Source organism: Acomys minous (genome assembly GCF_964271855.1).
Source record: "Acomys minous genome assembly, chromosome: 13".
NCBI classification, from domain to species: domain Eukaryota; kingdom Metazoa; phylum Chordata; class Mammalia; order Rodentia; family Muridae; genus Acomys; species Acomys minous.
Genome location: NC_140495.1, coordinates 28,729,354 through 28,744,601, shown reverse-complemented (window position 1 = coordinate 28,744,601; position 15,248 = coordinate 28,729,354). Strand labels below are relative to the sequence as shown.

The following is a 15,248-nucleotide window of genomic DNA, read 5'->3' as shown; positions in this document are numbered from 1 at the left end:
TTTGTAGCTTGGTTTGGGGCCATGTTTGCCTTTGCTGAGGGAGGGTTCTTGTTCATAGAACTCCTGTTGGCATTTAAAAACAACACTGGTTTTAGAGTGTGCATTGGAGAACGTCCAAGAGTCCAAGCAAGTCAAGTCTCTTCTTCTTCTTCTTCTTCTTCTTCTTCTTCTTCTTCTTCTTCTTCTTCTTCTTTCTCTCTCTCTTTCTTTCTCTCTCTCTTTCTCTCTCATTGTTTCCTTCTTTAAAAAAATAACCATTTTACAATTTTTAAAGCTCTTTTTCTCTTTATCCTGTTTTTGTTTTCTTTGAATAGTGTCTCTAAGAAGTGAAGGACAAGAAGTGGTCTGATACACCAGGCAAGGCGTAGGAAGCAGTGGGCAGTGAGGGATCTTGGAGTCTTACTGGGGGCAAAAGATGCATATGTTTCTTCTGGTTGGCTGGGTGAGTCACAGAAGGTTAAAGGTCACCATCCTGCCTGGGTAGATCTCACATTCTGTCTTTGTCTAACTCAGAGCTCAGACTTTCAGTAGAAATTCAAAGAAGACAAAAAGCACTAATTTCTAAAATTATTTATATTAAATGTTCTCTGATAGTTTCACATAAATACTATGTTCTGCCTACTCTTCTTTCATTTTCCTCCCATCCATGTCCACTTCCTTCTTTCCAACCAGTCCCTTTCTCATGGAAATGTCTTGTTTTATGATCCACTGAGGTAAACAGGGCTGTGTTTGGAATTGTCCCTTGGCCTCTGATGGGATCACCCCTGTGAGCTCAACTGAAGGCAATGGCTGTCCTTTCCACCCACAGCCAACAGTCCTACAATGGTCTCATCCCTGATCCATGATTGACTGATGATACACCCTGTCTTGCTCAGTGGTGGCAACATCATCTGCTTTATGATTACAATGGTTATGTCATTCCAAGAAGACAACATTTGAAGCCTCTTTTCCTACCCTCTGGAACATACAGTCATCCTTTTATTGTGTGGTATTTTCTGAACTTTTGAGCCTTTTATGTGTATTATATGTTTGTAGGTATATAGCTAATAGCATGCTTCCTTATGACTTTTTAAAAATCCATAATGCTATTTTCCCTAATTCTGTCTTTTCTGTTTACCACCTTCAAACTCCTGACATCTTTACAAAAAGAAAAAATTCCCCACACAGCACCATAAAGAGATAAAGAAAGTTCTTCATATAAGATATATTTTCTATGTATAAAGGACATTCTTTATAGAAAAATGCATTTCATCTGCTTTACAGAACCTTCACAATTTGACACAATCATTGCATTATTAATTAAAAAGTTCAAAGCTAGTACAAGCTAAAATTCCCAACACTTGCCTTTTAAAGTTGTTTCCAATTTACACAATACTTCTTGTCCCACCTCCTGGCTTTTCTAACTTTAAAATGTTTACCAGTAGAAATGTAGACATGACATCAGAGATACACTTTTGCCTCCATTCCCACAAGCCTTTCAAAATGGGTCAGTGCCGGAGCAGAGACCGTCACTGGGATAAAGTTTCTGATGCTTCCCTTAGAATAATAAAAACTAGCAAACTCCACAGATTCATTTTGCTTTTTAAAGTTTCCTGGCAGAAGATCAAAGAAAGGAGAGAGAAAAGTCCAAGATACGGCTTAAAACTTGGGCGCTTGCACAAAGACAGAAGAATTGAGAAGTCTGTTTGTAGTTGAAATAATTCTGACAACAACGGCTGTATCCCTAGAAACAGTCATCAGATCCAGTGTGGTTTCAGGAATGAAAGAGAAGAACAGATGGTCCAGGTCCTGGAGATGGGTTTAGAATCTCAACTCATCCCTGTCTTCTGGAACTGGCCTTTAACCAAAGCACAAGGCCCTCACACTGTGACTGAGGTCAGTCAGCAAAGCCACAGGAGAGAAGAGTTAGCCCATAAACTCCATTGCAATCATGAAAAGAAGGGAAGATTACTAAATTAAATATAAATTGTGTATCAGTTTAAGGGGAAGTGTGAGCTTAGGCCCTGCTGAAGCAACTACAAAAAAGGCTCTTTTTCAGAAAGGCTGATTCATAAAGAATACAGGAGTTTACCCAGCTCTGCCCAAGTGCAAGACATCTGCCATTTCACAGATGTCCTGCAACAGCTCACACCGAAGCACTGTTTTCCTCTGGTTCGCAAGCACAGTAAGTCTCCATGCATGATTTGGCCCAATCTGGGAAAGGCACGTACCACTTCAAAGTTAAAAGAGAAATTACAATTTGCCTCACTGAATTTGCTTTTCTTAAATGCCTTTATATAATACACTTTCTAAAGTACTTCACTTGTGCACAGTTTTAGTATGAGATTAGAAATACTTGAATACTTGTGGCTTTTAAGGTAAATTGTATTAGCCCAGCTTAAGTGTTTTCTGTGAAATTTTGTGAAGCTTTTTCTTGGTTACCTCTTGTGCTTCCAGGACCATGGCTTTAATGCCTAGGATAAGAGTTGCCTTACCTTTGAAAACATAAAAACACAGATCAGCTAATCATTGGGAAAGGAAACAATACTCCCTGCGATTGCAAGTGTTCAAACCACTGAACTGAATTCACTCAAGAAAAGCTCAAGGCAACTTATGCAGCAAAAAGCAACCCAGCTTCTGGTTGTGTTTCTTGGTTCATTTGTTCTGGTGTCCGGCACTATTATCGCTCAGAAGAGAAAACATTTCTACAGTCTGGGTGACGTCAGTTCTCTGCATGGTTCTTTTTAGTTTCTGGAAACAGGAAGATGCCGTTGTAGGTGTTAACAATGTATTCTGCAATTCCTCATGAACTATAAATATTATTCAGAAATCAGACTAAGAGAATATTCAGCAAGTAGACATTTGAGGAAAATGTTCCTTTATAGAGACACCCATGAGTAAAATTATTATATATGTATAATATCTATATATCTATCTATATATGTATGTATGTATATATATAGACAGGTTTTAAATATGCATGCTTCTGTTTATTTGAAGATATAAACAAAGATTGGATCATTTGTCTTCACTATAAATATGTGGAGCTCCCAACTCCAGCTCCCAACCCCTGTGAGTTAAAATGTGAAGTCCTACAGCGCCTTGGTCATATCTCAGCTCTTTTTTTCTACTACTTTCATCCAACACACACACACAGAGCCACAAACACACACATTTATACACATTATAAACACACATGCACATAGACACGTACATATATTCACGTATGCATACAGACAGGATCAGACAGGTGAGAATGAGAGAGACTGGGACTTTATGAGTAGTTGTATTGGTGGAACTACATAGTGCCTTGAACTTCAGTTGATGAACTACTATATGCATTTCTTCATTTTCTGGACTTGCTATGAATTGAAAGAGAGACTTTCAGTGTCCTTCCCAGGGTGTTTCTTACCTTTCTTTTTAGAGCTTGATACCTTCAGTAACTTTGACCTGGTCAGGGTGGATAAAAAAAAAAGATGTCCACAGATCAGATGATGGATATGGTCTCCAAGAGTGACTTGTGGGCACACAAGGTGAATACATTTCTAAGTGTATTTCAGACTTCCAGCATGCAAATATTTCGCTTCAGACAGAGTGAGAATTCCCATCTCTTACCAGATGATTGCCAGATCTGCACTATGTGGCCTTCCTGTCTATAAAACTAGTCCTCACGGTATTGACATAATCAGTCCCATATCTTACGTTATAGTCTTACTCACACCCATCCTTTGACATTACATTGGACTATTGGGGAAAGAAAAGAATGGAGCACAATCACTGGTAGGTGCTTATGGATATACTGACCAAAGCCAATAGAGGAATACTTTTGTGAAAGTCAAATTTCACTCATAAATTCTTGTAGAAATTTGTAGGGAAGTGGATGAGAGAGGGGTCCCACAATAAAATTGCTGTCAAAAATTGTTGGGTCCCAGCCCGTGGGAAAAATCGAATCAGGGTTCACCTGAAAGAGGGAGTGGGGATTGAAATTAGGATACAGAGACACGAGAAATAACGAATCAAGTCAGAAAATTTCTGATCAAGATTCACTTTATTGCCGACTAGCAGGAACATATATAGAGCAAGGTCAATAGGATCTATTCTTATCTCACTCACCCTAGCCCTGGGCAAGGATGCAATAGCCTAAATCGCTCCCTGTAGAACTTCCTAGTTCTCTGAGTAGTTCCCTGTAAGAATTTCCTAGATCCTCTGGGTGGTTCCAAGTTGGGACTTCTCTACTTCTTTCCAAGGTAAATAGTCCAAGGATAGCCTAGAACACAAGACCTTGTGGTGAGGTAAAGGTCAGCAACTCGAAGGTCACAGCATACAGCCTAAGCACAGGATTTCTGACATGGCAGAATTTCGCATGGGTCCCCACAAAAAACCACCTCTGTATCATGAGCAATACATATGCAGCTATGTTGAGTAAGAAATCCCTTGTTGGAAACTAATGAAAACCTAGAGACAACTGGCTACACCTTCTACCTTCCCAGGTCTGCCAACCTGTGTCATCAGTTAACATTAACACTGGCACTACCCGTAACAGTACAAAGAATGATTACCAGATTAAAAACTGAAATTAGAATATCTCAAGAACTAATACATTTATTCAGTTCCACCACAAACTATTTTTAGAATCACTCAAAATGCAATTGAAGCAAATGCTGCCTTAAAATACTATGTCACTAATACTTCCTATCCCTCTGTCAATGTTTGTTGTGATATGTGTTTGCAATTAGTTTTTTTTCAAAGGACAAGATTATTAAAACATCAGTTGGAATGTAAATAAAATAAATGGTCCTGCAATGTTTTATATTTACATGAATTTTATCTTGTCTATCAGGATCTGTGGTGGTTTGAACAGGTGTGGCCGCCATAGACTTGTGTGTTTGAATGCTTGGCCAATAAGGAGTAGCACTATTAGTAGTCATGGCAATGTTGGGGGAAGTTTGTCACAGTGGAGGCAGGATTTAAGGTTTCCTATGCTCAAGATTCACCCTGTGGGGCACTGTCTCCTTCTGCTGCCTGCTGCCTAAGAGGTAGTGTTCCCAGCTCCATCAGCACCATGACTGCCCACACTCTGCCATGCTTCCTGCCGTGGTGATAATGGACTGAAATTGTAGGCTAGCCCTAATTAAATGTTTAAGAATTACTTGGTCTTGTTGTCTCTTTACAACAATAAAACCCAAACTATGACAGAACTCTATACTAAATCAGCCCTACTTATGATTTGATACAGCAGTCAAGGCATTTGTACATTCCTCAATAAATTTTGCACACATTTTTCACACAAATAGATTTTTCCATAGTGAGTTAAGCTGTACAAAATGTACTTCTGCACTACCCAATTAATAGTCATTCAAGGGGAAATCATTCTTAATATGTGTACTAATAAACGGCCACTGATTTGTGGCTGGTTCTCCCTGCTCAGGGGAAGATGGAGAACATCTGGAGATTGGCAGCTGCTTCTGATATAAACAGCATTGTAGGTTTTCTGCATCTGTGTTACACAGTTATCTCGATGGGGAGCCTAATTTCATTGTGATAACTGCATTTCTTGGTTGTGAACATCCATATTCACTAGCATGAGTTGCTCTGTCACCAAGCTACTCTATGGCCCAGGGAATAGAGGACCACACAAGACTGGTACTTACAAGTCTCCCTCCCTCAGTAGATCAGGAGTGTAGATCAGAGCTTTTGAAATTTGAATGACTTCTACTAAAACTGAAAAAACATTGTAGCATTTTCCCTAGTGTTGATGTTTTAAAATGCTGAAAATAATATTTGGGAAATTATTTTACAAAGGCATTTTTCATCAAATGTGTATGTGTCTATATGCATAATAATATTATCAGATTAATCCATTTTATTATTTATTTCCAAGATGGCTCAGTGAGTAAGGGTGCTTTCTTCCAAGCCTGACAACCTGTGTTTCATCCTAAGAGTCCATGTGGTGAAAAAAAAATATGATTCCTCTTTGTTGTCTCCTGATCTCCACACCCATGCTTGTAGAAAGTATTTGTGTGTATATACCAATTAAGTAAACAAATAAAATGCATAAATTTTGATGATATATATAGTCCATAAAAAGAGATTTCAACCATTGCATTTGTTTAATGACTACATTTTATGATATAAGATTTAGGAAAATAAAGTTTGGAATCATTTTTTAGAAATTTTGTAAAGGTTTCATGTGTAGAGGTTAGCATAATATAAATAATTATGTAAAAGTTCTTTGCTTTCTCTATGTATCTTAGTAGTTTGTGCAATATTTCTGAATAATTTCTGTTTTCTTACATTTATTTGGTGAAAAATAATTATGAAAGCAAGTGAATACTCCTTAGGGTGAATTTTCTGTACTTTCATTATATTTTTTCCTTTTATTCATTTCAAGAAACCTGAGATACACTGTTACAAAGTTAAATCCCACCTCTTTGAGTTATGAATATTATAGATAGAAATTTTTAAAAATTTCTCCAGACAGGTAAGAGAATGAAACAACCTGATCAGATTAAGAGTTAATACTTTGTGAAATAGTTATGAGCATATTTTACTAGCAATTTTACTATGGCTTAACACAGTAAATGTAATCCACAGTTTTTAATATGTTTTGTAGAATGGATCATCTTCTATAAAACAGAGGCCCTTATTTCATATGGTGTCTGTTACTACCAGAGGAGGCAGCTGACATTCCAACTAGCAGGAGTTACTCTCAGCTGAGAGTGTGTATTAAAATGTTGTGGGGAAACTCTGACATCTCTTGGCTTGGAATGCATAAATTCAGTGCTGTGGAAGCTTATTCCTACATAAACATTTTATATCCTGATGGAAAAATTTGTGTCCCAATCTTCTGAAGTCTAAGAAACTTCATACACTAAATGATGATAGCATCTCTCCTTCTTTCTGAGTATTTAATACAGAGTATTAATTCAGAGTAATTAATACCAAGCCTCAGCCACCAGTAACCACTCATTACTTGTCCATCACAATTATAATGACCTGCATGCAACAGCTCAGGTCATAACAAATATATGCATGGCATGGAAAGGTGGTATAACTGTAAAACATTCTCCCACAAAGGAGGAGGGATGTTCCTTAAGAGAACAGAAATAAATGAATGTCTCAAAGTTCAGGAAGTTCCTAAAACTTAGAAGATTTACAAAGATCTTCCTCATGATCATAAGTAGTAACATTTCTAAAGAGAAAAGAGTCCAATCAGCAAAATATGTGGGTGTTAACTTCTGTGAGTCCTCACCTGTCCTGAGGTAGGATTTCCAGTAATGCAGATGTCTTTGAGTCATTCATGGTCTAATAGTAATTCATGTAATTAGTCACAATAAACTCATTGGCTTATTATAAGCTAAATATGATATAAGCTATTATAAGCTAAAACCGTTTATTTAGTCTATCATTGATGCTCTACCCAGGATAAACAGATGATTGTTTATAGCTCACTAAGAAAAGTCACACAGTGCTTATAAATCAGCTGTTTCCAAAAAATCACAATCCCTGCATCACCTTAGGGCATGCACGAGGTTCTGGAGCAATCATGGACTCAGGATGTGTGTGTGTGTGTGTGTGTGTGTGTGTGTGTGTATGTGTGTGTGTGTGTGTGTGTGTGTGTGTGTGTGTGTGTGTGTGTGTGTTGTATATCCTCAAATACAATAGCATTTTGGTGATATTTGTGACACAAAAGCTTATTATCTAGGCCGCATGTCTAGAGATGTAATGGTGAGTAAGTGAGACAAAACCCACTGGAGTTCACAATGGAGAGAAGTTAAGTGGTGATGTGAAATTATGACCTGGTTAGTACTCAGTATCCATGGAAGATTTACATCAAAACGTCGGTCTATGGTAAGAATACTCAGACCATCAAGCGCCCATAGTAAAGTAACATGATATTAGCAAATAACTTATGTATGCCTTCTGGTATGTTTTCAGAACTTATCTAGATGGATTGCAGCAGCATACATGCTTGTAAGCAGTTATATACTGCTTAGACAATGATGGCCTGAATATCATCTATCCAAGTTCTTAGCAATGTGATTTTTTTTCCAAATAATCTTGGTGTGACCTCGGTTGGATCCGTGGATGAGAGACCTATGGATCCATAAGGAGGGTTAGCTATATGGCATGATATATGTGGGAAAGAAACTATTTCAGTCATCTCTACAATAAAGGGAAAGAATTCATAAAAGGCACATGAGATGAAAGTAGATATGGATGAAGAAAGCCTTTCCAGAGAAAATTATATTAGTTGAATCATGAAATATAAGCTAAGCTAGTAAGATGAAGAAGTTATAAAATGTCCTAGTTTGCTTCCTATTGCTGTGATAAAATACCATGAAACCAATTTCAGTCTACTACTGAGGTAGGCCTAGGTAGGCACTCAAGCAAGACAGGAACCTGGAGGTAGGACCTGAAGTGCACACTGTGGAGGAGTGCTGTTAACTGGCTTGTTCCAAAACTCATTTTCACCTCGTTTTCTTATGCCTCTCAGTGCTACCTGCCCAAGTATGGCTCCGTCTACGTTGAGCTGGGCTCTCTCCCATCAATGATTAATCAAGAAAGTGTTCCATGCATGCAAAGTCAACAGACTTTGTCAGTTGAAGTCCCTTCTTCCCAGACTCTAGCTTGTATCAAGTTAACAAAAAAATTAACTAGCACAGGAAAGACGGAATAGCAGAGAAAATAAATGACAGACCAAGAGCTACACCTTAAAGCGACCAAACAGCATTAGATAAGGAAAATAATAAAACAGTATCGTGAGTTGTGGGAAGTGGGGAGCTGGGTAACGAATGCACAACAGCAAAGCTCGGGAACTAATTGAAGAGAATGAAGACTATCAGAGAAGCCTTAGGAGTACATATTCAAGAGTGTGAAGCATAGCACTGGTATAATCAGATAGTCTGGTTTAAAAATATATTCTTACTACAGTATTGAAAATGACTAAATATATGAATATCCACGGTTATAGTCTGGCCAAAAGTTTCCTATTCAACTGAGCTAAGAGCCATGTTTGAGAGACATAAGAAGTAGGAGCCATGAACCTCGGTGACTGATCCATGTGAAAATGACAGTCAAGGTGCTGTGTCTTGCATCTTCTTACTAGAGTCTGACATGGTTATGTGGGTTGATGGTTGGAAACAGAAGGCTGACAGGGTCAGTTTATGTTTGTATAGCAAGATGCTGGTGTGAACAACTGGTGTGAGTCCCCTAAAACATGGGCTGACGCTTGGTATCTGGGGGCTAAGGGTCAGCACAAAATTGCTGGCACTGGATATTCAGGGTACCCGAAGTAAACAGTGAAATAATCTGTCCTATAGCTGTCTTTGGCAAAGTGCTAGCTACCTTTATATGGTTCTACCTAAATATGGCCTTTATGTTAGGGACTTTTGTTGGACCTTATGTGTGCCAACCTCCATGTAGATCTGTGACCTGTGCATCTATGTTTGCTTGTGTGTAGCTCGTTTGTGTTGACATGTATCTGAGTACCTGCTGCCATCTCCCTGTACAGTGGTTCTTATGGTAGCCTGCCTCCAGAGAGAATAAAGTGTGTCTTATCAGTGTACAATTACTTAAATTCTCTTTGACCTCCTGACCCCCCATGACCTTAATTTCCTAGTATGATAGGATGTACCTCAGAGATGATAATGCTGCTCTCTGTGCCAAGAAAAGCAGATTTTCCATAGTGGATGGTTAAGTTCAATTTTGTATAACTGATATAAAAGCAATAATGTGTGTGCAAAAAGAAACAATGAGTAAGTTTATGAACATACGGGGTAGATCCCAGGGGAGATTTCAACCATGTAAATGTGGGAAGTATCAACATCTACTTCCTCTTTGATGCCACAGGAATTATTAAACACATTAAGAGAAAATAAAATGAGAATGAAGCTTGACATTAAAGAGTCCAGTAATATTATTGTCTCCTAAAAAAGAGACTGGAAAGGAACAGCTGTAACACCACAGAGAAATTTAGGCAGGAATGTTGCACTGAAAAATAACACTCAGTGGTGAACTATGTAAAACAGGGCCAGTGGGCCAAAGCTGTGAAAACTACACAGTGTATTTATCAAAAGAATTCTACTGATGGCCTACGTGGTAAATCTGGGGCATAAGAAATGAAATCAGCGAGTACTCGACGTTGTACTAAATTTTCCTGTGGAAAATAAAGGAAGATATAAATCAAGTACACAAAGAAGAAAATAAGATAGAAGGGTTGTTACATTTTTTGAAAAAGAAGAAATTTGATAAATCTGATAGAGAACGTGCAGGAGAGAAAATAGATTTAGAAATCTACAGTTGCAGGGAAACGAGATATCATCAGTGTCTCTGACCAAAAAAAAAAAATAAAAAAAAAAAAACAGGATAAAACGAGATCCACAGATAAAATGAAAAGATTGACTGGGCCAGAAAGATGGGGAGCCTGCCGCTGGAACAAGACAACAGTGGGAAGAAAGGGGCGAGGGAGAGAGGTGGAGGGGGGCTGGAGGCCCTAATGGCAGAAGATGAAGGATTCCCAGCAGATGTTGATGGCGCTGGCAGATGATGGGGTACAACGAGCAGAGTGAATGCAGAACGGGCTACAACACATAAAAGACGAGAACAGTGGGTTTCCAAAACACTCAACGAGGAGGTGAAAATTGAATAGGGAAGGACAAGAAGGAGATGGTGGCCGCCAGCTGCTCTAATTTCACATTCAATTAAATTCTCAAACTCAGTGGTAGAAAGTGCGGGCTCTGTGCATGAGAAGAGACTTGGTGGAGCGGTCGGCCCATGGAGGCAGACAATGCAGAGGAGAGAAAAGAGCTCAGAGGGCAGTGTTTTGTGTGGTCCATTTCGCATACATCAGTGCCAGCCACAAATTTTGTGAGGATTCCAACGTTGGAAGAGACAAGCCATGGCCTGCAAGTGGCCAGGGACTGGGGAGTTGGAAAAAGTGTGTCAGCTGGCTCTCAGGGGCAGCAGGTCACCAATGGTTCTTAACAAGCCTTTCTCAGAGAACTGAACTGTGTCATCTACGGCTGTGTTGGTGAAGGGGCCCACACCCAACTGAGCAAGGAAATTGGTGTTTTTGTAAGAAGTGGGATAGCTTCTGATGGCTGGAGGAAACCTGCATATTATGGGTTGGGCTTCTGGGAGAGGCTGATTATCAATGGCTGAGTCTCAGAAGGAAGGTCATTTTGAAAAGAGGGGTCTCTTTAGTGATACAGATAAAAGTTGCGTTTTTATCTACAGCTTTGAGCATTTTCAGTTTTAATCAGTTGAATTGAATCCAGGCTAGCCCACATATATTTAAACCTATTTAAAACTATTGTGTTTGAAATCCCACAAAAGCGGTGATTTTACATTATGAAGCACAAAGAAACAATAACATGAGGGATGTACGTTGCAAATTTTTCCACGTTATATATAAACATCAACCTGCTGCCATTTTTTTTTTTTTTTTTTTTTTTTTTGTCATTTGGAAGAAGACCACTATCTTTGCCTCCTTCAAAAATAAATTAAGAATGTGTTTTGAGACAATGCCCTTGCCGGTTCCAAACTAAACTAAGTACCACAAGTAAAGTTCTATCTTTTCAGCTTTTTCAAAGTATTTTGTCATTTTCCCCTGGCTATTAAATGTGCTAAAAATACAAGGCAGAATACTGTCTTTTTTGTGCCTCTAAGGAAACTCTGGTGCTAATCTAGGGAGAACAGTTACATTTGCTCAGTGTGAGGCAAAGACATTTAACATCTTTCCACCTTCTTCCTTTTTTTTTTTCTTTCTATCTTTCTGGGTTTATCACATCAGAACTTGTTAACTGGAGTGCCATGAGAACATGAATTTGCACTTACAACTTTTTTTTTTGTAAATTCTTAACATATAAACATTCTAATTCTGATTCCAACTGAACTTAACAAATGTTGAGGATGCTCTCATGATACCATTGCTTCAGGGCTTGCTTCCACCAGTAGCTTACAAATTCACAATTCCTTTTTCAGCCTGCAAAAATGGACTCGTGAAAGACTTTATTTTTTTGGAAGTTAATGTCATGGTATACATATATAAATGGTATGTATTTTCTTCAGATTACATAAGGGCTTCTCAGCATTTCATATTAAAACATTCTCCAGTCTTTTTAACTTTCAGAAAATTTAGCCAACAGATTTTCAGTTATCACTTGCAGAGAGTTGGCAGCATAGATTTGTCAGGAGCTATAAGCGCTAATAAAAATAGAGCTGCTAAAGGCTGCCAGTCTCCAGAAGGCTTTGCCAATCACAAATATGGAGCAGTGTGGTAACATCACACTTATCTGGGCCTCATACGGATCACACATCAAGCTCTAACTTTCAGAAACACCTCTCACTTAAAAAGCTTTCCCAAAGGGTGTGTTTTACAACCTCTTATTTACCCGCCCCATCCCCCAAGAGCCAAAACCCTGGAGAGACTCGCTTGGCCATCGACCCAAGTCACAAGTCAAAGCTAGGTACACTGTTAGCAGAGAAAGCAAAACTGGTGCAAGGCTACTCTATGTTTGTTCTTCTCTGAACCTGAAGACCAAGCCTCAGGAGAAGGTATGCCATCACTGAGAATGTGCCTGGAGCAAGAACAATGGTTCTGTTTAAAGCAGCAAACAGCAGAGAAGTCTCTTATAACTTTTTATCCTTCCTTTCCCTTGTCCCCACCTCCGCTTTTGCTCCACTGGACAGTGTTCTCTCGTCTACTGACAGAATCATATTGCTGTTTCTTTCTTCTTCCTGTGAGCCTGTTTATCATATTTTCTATTAGTTCTTTATATTCTAACATAAATTTATGTTCATTGATGGGCCTTCCAGAAACTCTGCCAGTTTTGAGCTCCACTTGCCACACTCAGTCCGGTCAAGTGGATGTTTCCCACATCTCTCTTTACTCCCGAAAACCCTTGATACTTAAACAGTTGGCCATCTTTCCAGCTGAAGAATTGGTTGTCCAAGCTCCCACTCATTACCCAGGGAAGCATATATTGATGAAGACGCCACCACTTTGAGGCAACTCTGAGGCCATTGCATTTTGGAATGGCTCTGAGTTGTTTTGCTGAGGCTGCATGATACCTAGTTTTCATATCCACCAGAACCTGATTCTTTTCCTTTCCGGCTCTGTAGAGTGATTTCCAAAGGACTCTCGAATGCATCCTATATATGCTATCTCAGATTCTAGTCTATCTAGAGACTGTTTTCCCATCAATTGCTCACACAATGACTGCAGATTCTAAATGAGAATACTATACCTGTCTCTTAACAGTTGATCAGACAGTGAACACTGAATGATGGAAGACTCTGGCAAGGTATAGGGAAGCCAGAGGTGAGCAACTCATGCAGTGGTTCTGAAAACAAATCCTTAAAATTTAGGAAGTGGCCATAAGTTTCCCCAAACACCAATCTAGGTTTGATATGAAGGTTGTCCTATTTATTAGGCACCACCCTCCTGCATCTAATTTTGTATTGTTTGTTTGCTTTCACTGGTAAGGACCAAATCTAGGGATGTATGCATGTGAAGCAACTGCTACCACTCAGTTGTATTCCCAGCAATTTACATTTTTCTCAGTGTTACATTAGCATCGTCTCAGATTTCCGTTGTCATGTGAAATTAACATTCGAGATCATTTTCACTATCTTCCTTCATTATTTTGAACACAATGAACCTTGGACAAAAACACACAACAGTGAATATTATCAGCAACTTTTCTTATGTTGGTTCCAAAAATATAACTAATACTACTATTAAGTAACAAATCATTAAGGTAATTAGTAGACAAATTTGGCAATGACTAGTCCATGACCCTCATCTTTAAGGCAAAGCCGAAAGACAGAAGCCAATGGCAGAAATTTAGGAAATTTCACATTGGGAAATTGTTGTATGTCTCTCCCATTGGAGACTGTCTCAGATGGAGAAGGTATACACAGAGAAAAAAATTCCAGAGAATCCACTTTCACCAAAGCTCAAATAACATGAAACAGAGAGAACTCATTGGCTCATCTCATCTTGGAAATTCCCAACTTTTTTTTACATGACTCAAGCAACCCATGTCTCAGCAATACCACTGAGAGTATGGCTCTTCAATAAATAGGAAGGCCTGTCAGAATACAGATGGCTCATTCTTCTCATCAGTGTGATAAATTATCAAGAAGAAGTAACTTAAGGAGGGAAAGAATTTGTTTAGGCTCATGGTCTTACCGGCTACATTTGCTATCATGGATGGGGAGGTGTGGCAGCCAGAGTTTTTGGTGGCTATAAGGTGGTGGGAGCTGACTTATGTTAAAATAGCTCAGGAAGTAGCTCAAAGCCTGGAAGTGGGAGTAGGCTTTGTATTTCTAAACCTGTCTCTCTCTTCTGTACCCCAGCATATCACTTCCTCCAGCGAGGCTCTACATCTTAAACATTCCGTAAACTCCCCACATTGTACCACCAGCTAAAGACTAAGTGTTCAAATGCATGAGCCTGAGGGAGACACTTTACAGCTAAACCCTAATACAACATTCGCCCAAGAGTCTATTTTCTCAGGTTCATTTATCCACTCTGCTTAGAAACTTCCTGGACAATGCAGATTTTTATGATGGTTTTGGCCTTAAATTTTTCTATGAAAAGTTCAGGCTCAATTTAGAATTGTGTATTCTTTGCCCTGGTATAATCTTATTTAAATGAAAAAAAATAGCATTCCTACAATAGATCGGTAGAGCTCATGCCTTAGAATGCCAACAAAGCTACTCCCATCACAGCCATGCAATAAAAACCTCTTGCCCTTTTACACATATCAAGTACAATAATGTTGTCCCTGATAAAACACCTGTGTAACCCTGAACACGTTGTGCAACTTCCTAGTGCCTCAGGTTCCTCACACACTGAATGAAATAATAGCACAAATACCTATTTTACTTAGATATTACAAAAATTAAATAAATACACATCAAGTACATAATCAGTAAACCAGAGAGATGACTCAGCCGTTAAGAGCATTTATTGCTGTTGTAGAAGCCCCTGTGGTTTGGTTCCCAGCACCCACTTGGCAACTTATAGCCATCTGTAGCTGCAGCTTCAGGGTATCTGACCCCTCCTCTGACTTGTGTCATCCTTTTCCTACACATAATACACGTATATACACTGAGCCAAACACACAGGCTACTTTTAAAAAATATTTAGTAAATAGTATTTAATAACTATTAATGATAACTATCACAAAAATAGTGTCATTCATTATTCCTTCTTTGCTCCTTCTCCTTTCATCATGGCCAGACTGAAGGTACCACTC

At 38.9% G+C, this 15,248-nt stretch overlaps 1 long non-coding RNA gene across 1 annotated transcript in view; it reads right to left on the bottom strand.

The window, feature by feature from the left end:
* Positions 1-4,138: 4,138 nt before the first annotated feature.
* LOC311580317 overlaps positions 4,139-15,248 on the bottom strand; it is a 341,488-nt gene continuing 330,378 nt past the window's right edge. The window contains exon 4 of the long non-coding RNA XR_014773423.1: positions 4,139-4,246. This is a non-coding gene — a long non-coding RNA (uncharacterized lncRNA). The remainder of the gene's footprint in view (positions 4,247-15,248) is intronic.